Source organism: Pipistrellus kuhlii, unplaced genomic scaffold (assembly GCF_014108245.1).
Source record: "Pipistrellus kuhlii isolate mPipKuh1 unplaced genomic scaffold, mPipKuh1.p scaffold_m20_p_2, whole genome shotgun sequence".
NCBI classification, from domain to species: Eukaryota; Metazoa; Chordata; class Mammalia; order Chiroptera; family Vespertilionidae; genus Pipistrellus; species Pipistrellus kuhlii.
Genome location: NW_023425515.1, coordinates 92,548,353 through 92,557,292, shown reverse-complemented (window position 1 = coordinate 92,557,292; position 8,940 = coordinate 92,548,353).

Here is an 8,940-nt window from a genome sequence, read left to right as displayed (position 1 = left end):
GTACGTGTGGGCCTACAGACTAGGAGCAGCCTGGGTCCCAAGGATGTTCCCAGGACCCAAGCCACCTGCTCAATGCCTGTGTATGCAAATTAATCTGCCATCTTTGTTGGGTTAATTTGCATACTCATTTCTGATTAGCTGGTGAGCATAATGGAGGTACGGTCAATTTACATGTTTCTTTTTTATTATATAGGATAGTATGTGCACTATAAAGTATTCTAAACAAAAATAATGTTATGAGAATAAAAAAGAGACAGACATCCTCATATATTTCCCATACTCTAATAAAGCATCTTGAGTCCCTTGCTTTGAGTCCCTTACCACCCACTTAGCAGTTCTAAGTGGGTGGTAAGGAATCAAGCTAGGCATGTTGAAAATGACCCTGGGAATACCTGTACAAAGGACAATAGAGGTCAGTGGTCTCAACTCTGCTGCTCATTAGAGTCACCTGGGAAAGTTTTAAGACGTGTGAACATTCAATCCCCACCCCATACCAATCAAATCAGTAATTCTCAGGGTGGAGTCTGTGTTGTTATTTTTTTAAAAGCACCCCACATGATTATAAAGCACAGGCAAGGTTGAAGAACCAGTGGTATAGGTATTTAAAAACACAATTGCTTAGTTGAGAATATTATTTGTGGCTTGAAAGCATCCCATTGACTACTTTCCCATTTAAGACTAGGGAGGCCTAGCAGGTTTGGCTCGGTGGATAGACGATGGCCCATAGACTGAAGAGTTCCAGGTTCTGTTCCAGTCAAGAGCACATACCTCAGTTGCAGGCTCAATCCCCCAGCCCTGGTCATGACTCATGCAGGAGGCAACCAATTGATGTGTCTCTTTCACATCAATGTTTCTGTCTCTCTCATATCAATGTTTCTGTCTCCCCTCTTTTTCACTTTCTCTAAAAAAATCAATGGGAAAATATCCTTAGTTGAGGATTAACAAAACAAAAACAAAAGAAGACTAGGGAAAATGTTTCACTCTCCAATAAGGGATGCTGGAAGTAAGAAGAAAGAAATGCAGAGAAACTTAACAATAAAAAGTAAAAATCATACCTAATAAAATAATAGTGAGGTTCAGAAAAAGGAAGGTTTTCATTTTATATTTCAGATTCCAATTTACTACATCTTAATCTGTTCCAATTTTGACAGACCTTATTTTCATTTAACCAAAAACACAGATGCTATTATATTATTAAAATTATCTAATGACTATTTCATATTGCAGGTATGGGTATTTCCTATGTCAGAATAATTAATTCTGGTTACTTAAATCTTTTCTGTTTAGTCAGTTTATCTCTCAATTGGGGAAAAAAATAAAAACAAACTGACCTTCAAAAATAAAAGACGTTTTCTATCTCTGAGGAACTGATATCATCACATTATCCTGGAGGGAAAAGCAAGTATAAAAATGTGAACTACAGGCAGCTGGAAAGCAAGATTCTGTACAATGAATGACACACCAAATCCTGCAGGGAAATGTGCACTACAATACATTATTTCCTGTGGCTTCCTGCCTCCGGAACACTGAAGAACAATAAAAATTATTCCTGAAATTATTTCCTCAGCTGTGTCATTGATGGATTTAGCATAGGTATTTTGTTAAATCCCTATCAAATCTAACCATGTTTGTTTACAAACGTTTTCATATCTAATCATTGGTTCCTCAAAATGAAAGTTAAACTCAATCTTGATTCCATTTTGTTACCAGCCTGGATGCTGAAAATGCTGTGTCAAAGCCTGTGGCATCTTTAGCCACATCTTTAAATTTCACCATTTTACCAATTCCACCAAAGATTTATTGACATTTTCTTTTGTGCTAAAAGCAGTTAATTGGCTTCTGCAGGACAGTTAAAGAACACCAAATGGTCAATATAAGTTTACTTCATAATGTTTAAAGAGACTAAAATGAGCTTGTTCCACAAACAGCCTTCATAATCAATTCTGAGAAGTCACGAGGAGACTGATTGAGGTGTATACCTACTGTAGATGGCATTGTGCTTTAGATTGGTCAAACAAAATATTTATTAAACTGAAGATGGATGCCATAACAGACTCCAAGTAAGGACAGATAATAACACCAATAATAAATATATATATTTATGATATACCAATAATAAATATATATATTTATGATTTTACATAGTACTTTACATTTTAAAATGATTTTAATTACTTATCATTCCCCTCCTTGCCATGCTTATTATCATACTTCAGGACCTTCCTATATCTCACCTGAGCTACTCCTAGCTACTCTCTCACCTCAATACATTTTAGAGCCTACCACTCCTCTTACTTACCTAAAGGATTTTCTATCTCCTGTTTCTCACCTCTCACATCTTCCCTTATGCACTCCTTACCCTAACACAGTGGTCAGCAAACTCATTAGTCAACAGAGCCAAAATCGACAATACAATGATTGAAATTTCTTTTGAGAGCCAAATTTTTTAAACTTAAACTTTTTCTAATGCTACTTCTTTAAAATAGACTCACCCAGGCATGGTATTTTGTGGAATAGCCATACTCAAGGGGCCAAAAAGCCACATGTGGCTCTCGAGCCGCAGTTTGCCGACCACGGCCCTAACACATGGTTTCTCATGCCATTGTCTCAACATACTGCTCGGTTCTAAACTTGATTCCTTACCTTATGCTGTTCCTTTGCTGTCCTTCACAAAGGTTCTCAATGTCCTGTTTGCCTGACTGGCAAATTCTTGCAAGGCTTTTGAGACCAAGCCAAAACTTAACCTCATCTGGGGGGGCCTTTCTGGAAAGCCCCAGAATTGCTAGTTTAACCTTTGTACCTGCTTTTATTGTAACTTTTATCATCATGGTCTATTACCAAATCTAGTGTCCTCTCCCTTCACCATTATCCCTAATTAGAAAATGAGCTCCTCCAAGCCAGCTGCTACTCTGTCACAGTCATTTGGTATCCCCAGAGTCCATGAGGTGCTCAATGCAGGGAACTGATGAATTCAATTAATAAAATATTAGAATAATTTTTATTTTTATAAATTTATTTGAGCCAAACTGATGAAACATACTGGGGAGCAAGATCTCAAATGCTCCTGAGAACAACAGTGATGTAATTTCTTTTATGCATTTGGCATTAAAGAGGGAACATACATAAAGGCAGGAGAAAGCAAAGCAGGGATTGGATTATAAAACAATTAGATGCTTTCTTGGGGGTGGTTAACTATTTCAAAGGTGTGAACAGGACTTGCTTAAGTTAAAGATAAATCTTTTACTAAAAAGTTATATGCCTAGAACATAACTACTCATCATAACCTGCCCAGGAATTTATGATAAGATCAACATGTGAGGTTACTTTCCATAGAACCCCCTTTCTTAGTCCACAGTTCTCTCTTTTAATCATAAGTCAATCCAAAAAATACATTGATGACCAACCCTTTAATCAGATGGTATAGTCTCACGGTGCTAGGAAGGCTCATTCTTCAGAAGTCTCAGTATTGACATCATCTTAATGACCATTGGGTCAGAAGCAATACCATATCCCTAAGATCTGAGTTGAGGCCAAATTTTTTCCCAAAAATGGAAGAGCAGGTAAATGGAAGGAAGCCAAATCTTTTGGTCTTCATTAAGAAAAAACACTCTGGGTCTCAGTTGGGTAGCTCCACTGGTTAGAGCATCATCCCAATAAGCTAAGTCTGCAGGTTCAATCCCAAATCAGAGCACATACAAGAATCCACCAATGAATGCATAAATAGTGGAACAACATATCACTATTTCTCTCCCTCCCTCTCTCTCTCTCTCCTTTTCTCTGTCTCTCTAAAATCAATGTATAAAAATGTAAAAGGAAAAAACATACGCTCCAGGTCATTTCTATCCTTTGAACTATCATGATCCAAGTTTTGCCATTCATCTCTTTTTTTCGTGTTTGGCATGTCCTATAAAATTTACATTAGCCATGAAAGGGTATTTAGAGTTATCTTATACATATTCAGTAACCATAAACACTTGGATTACATAGAAAAACTCAAATAACAAGTGTAACTATTATTATGACTTAATATCATCAGCAGACAGGTAAAGACAATCAAACTAAATAGATTCTGAATTGAATGCCAATCCATAGATATGCAGGCTTGCCAATATCTTGAAAAAGCTGATTGAAAGGATTTTTGTTTCTGTTTTAGATTTAAGAAAAGGGGGATGGGGGCTTAGGGAATAATACTAACTAGGAACTCGTCCCTGGCCATTGTGGCTCAGTGGATTAAGCGTCCTTCTCTGCTCCAAAAAGTTGATGGTTCGATTTCTAGTTCAGGGCACATATTCAGGTTGCAGGTTTGATCCTCAGTTGGGTGTGTGTGGGAGGCAACTGACTGATGTGTTGTTGTTTTTTTCACACTGATGTTTTTCTCTCCCCCCATCACTTATGCTCTCTCTAAAAAATCAACAAAAACATTTTTTTAAAGTAGGAACTCAGTGCTCTTTCACACAGATCAAAAGTGAGACATCTGGAAATCCATTTGGGACAGAATCACAAAACTGAGTAAGTGGCAGGTTGCTCTTCATCAACCAGGATCTTTTATTCTTGGCATCTCTACTGTGAAAGACCATGGGCCACATGGTTCCTGTCCCCTAGAAAGACTTTCCTTCAAAGGCATATCTCCTTTTGCCATTCATCCCTCTTGCAAAGGGCCTCTTCAGCCTCTTTTTCTAAGTGGATTTTTCTTCACCCTCCCAGCTCTCTGTCTTTGTGAGCCAGTTGCTAGAGTTAATACTTAGCAAGACAAAATAAAGAAGGAAAGGGGGCGGGGGGATGGAGAGAGGGAAAGGGAGGGAGGCAGGGAGGAAAAGGGAGGGAGGGAAAGAAAGAAAAAGAAAAAGAAAAAGAAAAAGAAAGAAAAGAAAAGAAAAGAAAAGAAAAGAAAAGAAAAGAAAAGAAAAGAAAAGAAAAGAAAAGAAAAGAAAAGAAAAGAAAAGAAAATTGCTCTTTAACAGCCTCACATAAATAATACCTTAAGGCTTAAAGGAAATACTTGTATTTATGAATAGTTGTTTATAAACCATGATCCACAAGGTCTCAGGGGTTATGGAGCAACTTGGGAGACTGGCTGGATGGAGCATGTTTTAACTATTTCATCACCTACATGCCTTGATCATTTCTGAACTCTTTAGGTTGTGTCTACCGAACATCAAAATAGTTATTTAATTTGTGCAAATCAATTTTTTATCCTTACCCGAGGACATTTTTTCCATTGACTTTTTTCTTAGAGAGAGTGTAAGGGAGGGAAGAGGAAGGAGGGAAAGGAAGGAGAGAGAGAGAGAGAGAGAAAGAGAGAGAGAGAGAGAGAGAGAGAGAGAGAGAGAGAGAGAGAAATATAGACATATCGTGCCCTGGTCAGGGTCTGGGACTCAACTTGTAACCAAGGAACATGCCTTTGGCCAAGAATCAAACCAAAGACCCTTTGGTCTGCAGACTACTGCTCTTACCACTGAGAAAAGCAGGCCAGAGTGACCAAGTCAATTATTTTTAAAGTATATTCATCTAGCATGGCTGCATGAGAGAACTAGTTGTTTTTGCATCATGTAAAAGGTAAAACAAGCATGTACTTAAATATATATCTTAATTCTCTACCTGATTGTATTAGTGTTAAATAGACACCATCACAATAAGATTCAACTGATTACTGCTCTGAACCTGTGAGGGGAAGGAACTAATATTTTTTGAGCTTAGTATTCTGTCCTTCACACTTCATCTCTGCCAGTGGCACACAGAGTTATAAGGAACCCAGAAGAGGAGCAAGGGAAGTGCACTCAGGCCTTACCCCATAACTGCACATGAGGCCTGCCAGCCTGTTAAGTTAGTCCCACACAGCTTCAGGAAAAAAAATGCCTCATCTGTTCAGAAACCTCTATAGAACAAACCTTACCAGAACACAGCATGAGCCAAAATCCTGACTTCCCACATAACCAGTAGTTGGTTACCACCCTGAGAAAAGACAAATTTCCCTACATTTGGATATTATTAGGTCATCTCTTAATTATATTGTTATGTAGTTATATAATTTGATTTCTTTTTTCCCCCACTTATTTTAATCAAAGTTATACAGTACATACACATCGTTTAAAAAAAATCCAATTTAGCCCTGGCTGGTTTGGCTCAGTGGATAGAGCATTGGCCTGCAGACTTAAGGTTCTCGGGTTCAATTCTATGTCTGAGTTGCAGGCTAGATACCCAGTAGGGAGTGTGCAGGAGGCAGCCAATCAATGATTCTCTCTCATCATTGATGTTTCTCTCTCTCTCTCCTCTTCCTTCCTCTCTGAAATTATATACATATATATATACATATTATAAATTATATACATATTATCAACTATATATATATATAGTTGATATATATATAGTTGATATATATATACATAGTTGATATATATATATATAATTGATATAATATATATATATATAGTCCAATTTAGCTCAGCCCATGTGGCTCAGTGGTTGATAATCGACTTATGAACCCGGAGGTCATGATTTGGATTTACAGTCAGGTCACATGCCCGGGTTGTGGGCTCAATCCCTGGTAAGGGTATGCAGGAGGTAGCTGATCAATGATTCTCTCTAATCATTGATATTTCCATCTCTCCCTCTTCCTTCTCTTCCTCTCTGAAATCAAAACATATTTAAAAAAAAAAAAGATTACCTTGTGATTACTGAATTTGGTATTCTGAATTCCTTCCTATCACATTTGTGTATTATATTATAGTTATATATTTATCTTTTTTGCCCACATGCGTTACTATTTAGGATTAACAACTTTCAATTTTTGCCAAAGTCACTGTGAATTCCATTTGTATATTCTAAAGTGCTAATAATCCTGTATCTTAGCATCAGCCATAAACTGAGTTCATAAATATAATTTAAAGTACTAATAAAGCATACAAAGTGCACGACTGGCATGGCTCAGTAACTGAGCGTATCTATGAATCAGGAGATCACGGTTCTTTTCCCTGGTAGGGCAAATGCTTGGGTTGCGAGCTCAATTCCCAGTGTGGGGCATGCAGGAGGTAGCCAATCAATGATTTTCTCTCATCATTTATGTTTCTATCTCTCCTTCTCCCTTCCTCTCTGAAATCAATAAAAATACACATGATTTTTAAAAACATACAAAGTACTTCTAGAATTTCAAACTTGCTTCCATCTCTTCTAAAGGCCAATTCAAAATTACAGTGGTGCCTCACACAACGAACTTAATTCGTTCCAGGAGCAAGTTTGTTATGCGAAAAGTTCGTTATGTGAAACGCGTTTTCCCATAACAATACATGTTAAAAAAAATAATTCGTTCTGTAGCATAAAATATGCTAAGATGACATAAAAAAAGATAATTTTTTTGTTATTATTTTTATTTAGATACATCTAAAAACATAATTTTTAAAAAAAAAACCACACATTTTTTTAATTTTAAGACAGACTAAGTAGAGTCTACCGAATCTTGCACATCTTCATCCATTTTCTGCTTTTTGGCCGATGGTTTCATGAAAAACCTGTCCAAAGTCGTTTGTTTTTCTCTTTTCTCCAACATCTGCCGGAAATAAAGGACAAGAGTATCGGAGTAAAGATCGTTGATCCTGTTTGCTTCAGCTGAATCCGGATAGTGGGCATTGGTAAACTCCTGAACTGCTTTCCATTTGACCAGGATGTTCTTGATGTCAGCAGTTGGGATTGGTTGATTGTTTGATTGTTGCTCCTCGTTATCAGATGACGCTTCCCTTTGAGCATTGTCCTGTTTTTTAGAAGCCATGATATAAAAAAAATATTGAGTTTAACTTAAAAGGACGACTGCCGTGATACGTGCGTGATTTAATTCGTAATGAAGAACGATTGCCGCGATACGTGCTTAAGTTAAGCGCAGTGACTAACGACTGCCTGCAGTGCCTGCGCGGACAATACATCGGCAGCGATTGTGGAAGCTCGGGCGAAGCAGTCGTGGAAGCTCAGGCAAAGCAGTCGTGGAAGCTCAGGCGACTTCGTTGTGTGAAACGAAGTTCGTTGTGTGCAGCGTTCGCTGTGCGAGGTGTTCTTTATGCGAGGCACCACTGTATTTCAAACCATTAAACCATGAAAAGGCTTGATACATCTGACAATTGTTTTCTTCATAAAGAAAAGACTACTTTGACAGCTGAGTTTCAAGGTCTGAGTATTTTTTCAAGAGTGTTCAGTTTCTGCTTTTGAAAACAATCTCTTTCCTTATTCAAAAAATTGGGTAGTACAAAATTCTTTTCTAAGACCGTAAGTATCCATTCTGTTACTATTAAACAGATACAATTAAAGAAGCAGCAAGATATGGTGAAAGACCACTTGCTTGAAGAGTGAGAAGGTTAATTCTACTAATGCTTGTCTGTGATCCAGTATTTGTTGGATTTACTAATAATCCAATAGTTACAAATCGATCATATGTGTATTGAAAATCTATTGTGTTCCAGTTTCTGTGCTAGGCACTGGGCCTACAGACTAAAAAGGATAGACAAGAAAAAGTCCCAGACTTTGTTCAATATGGCAATTACTGACCAAGTAATAACCAGTTGATTATTATAATAACTTAATCTCTATGAGACTCAGTTTCCTCATGAGTAAAATAAAGGAAATAATATCACCTCATTGATTCATATGAGGTAATAGAGTAGAAAACTGACGAACAACATCTTCTGCTAGCTTTGATTTTCCCGGGGCAGAAACATATCTAACTCATCTGTGTAACCTCAGCAAGTAGGCAGTGCTCATTAAGTTAGCAAGAACTCAACACAGATGTGCTGAGCAAATGCAACTCTAGAAGATACATCCATATTTTCATACAACTAAAAGTCTTTTTATTTTCTTACCAAGATTTCCTCCCATTTGTGAACTAATGAGCCTTATGCAGTAGAAAAGCATACACTGATACTATAGTAAAACATTTCCATTTAGCATGTAATCATCATT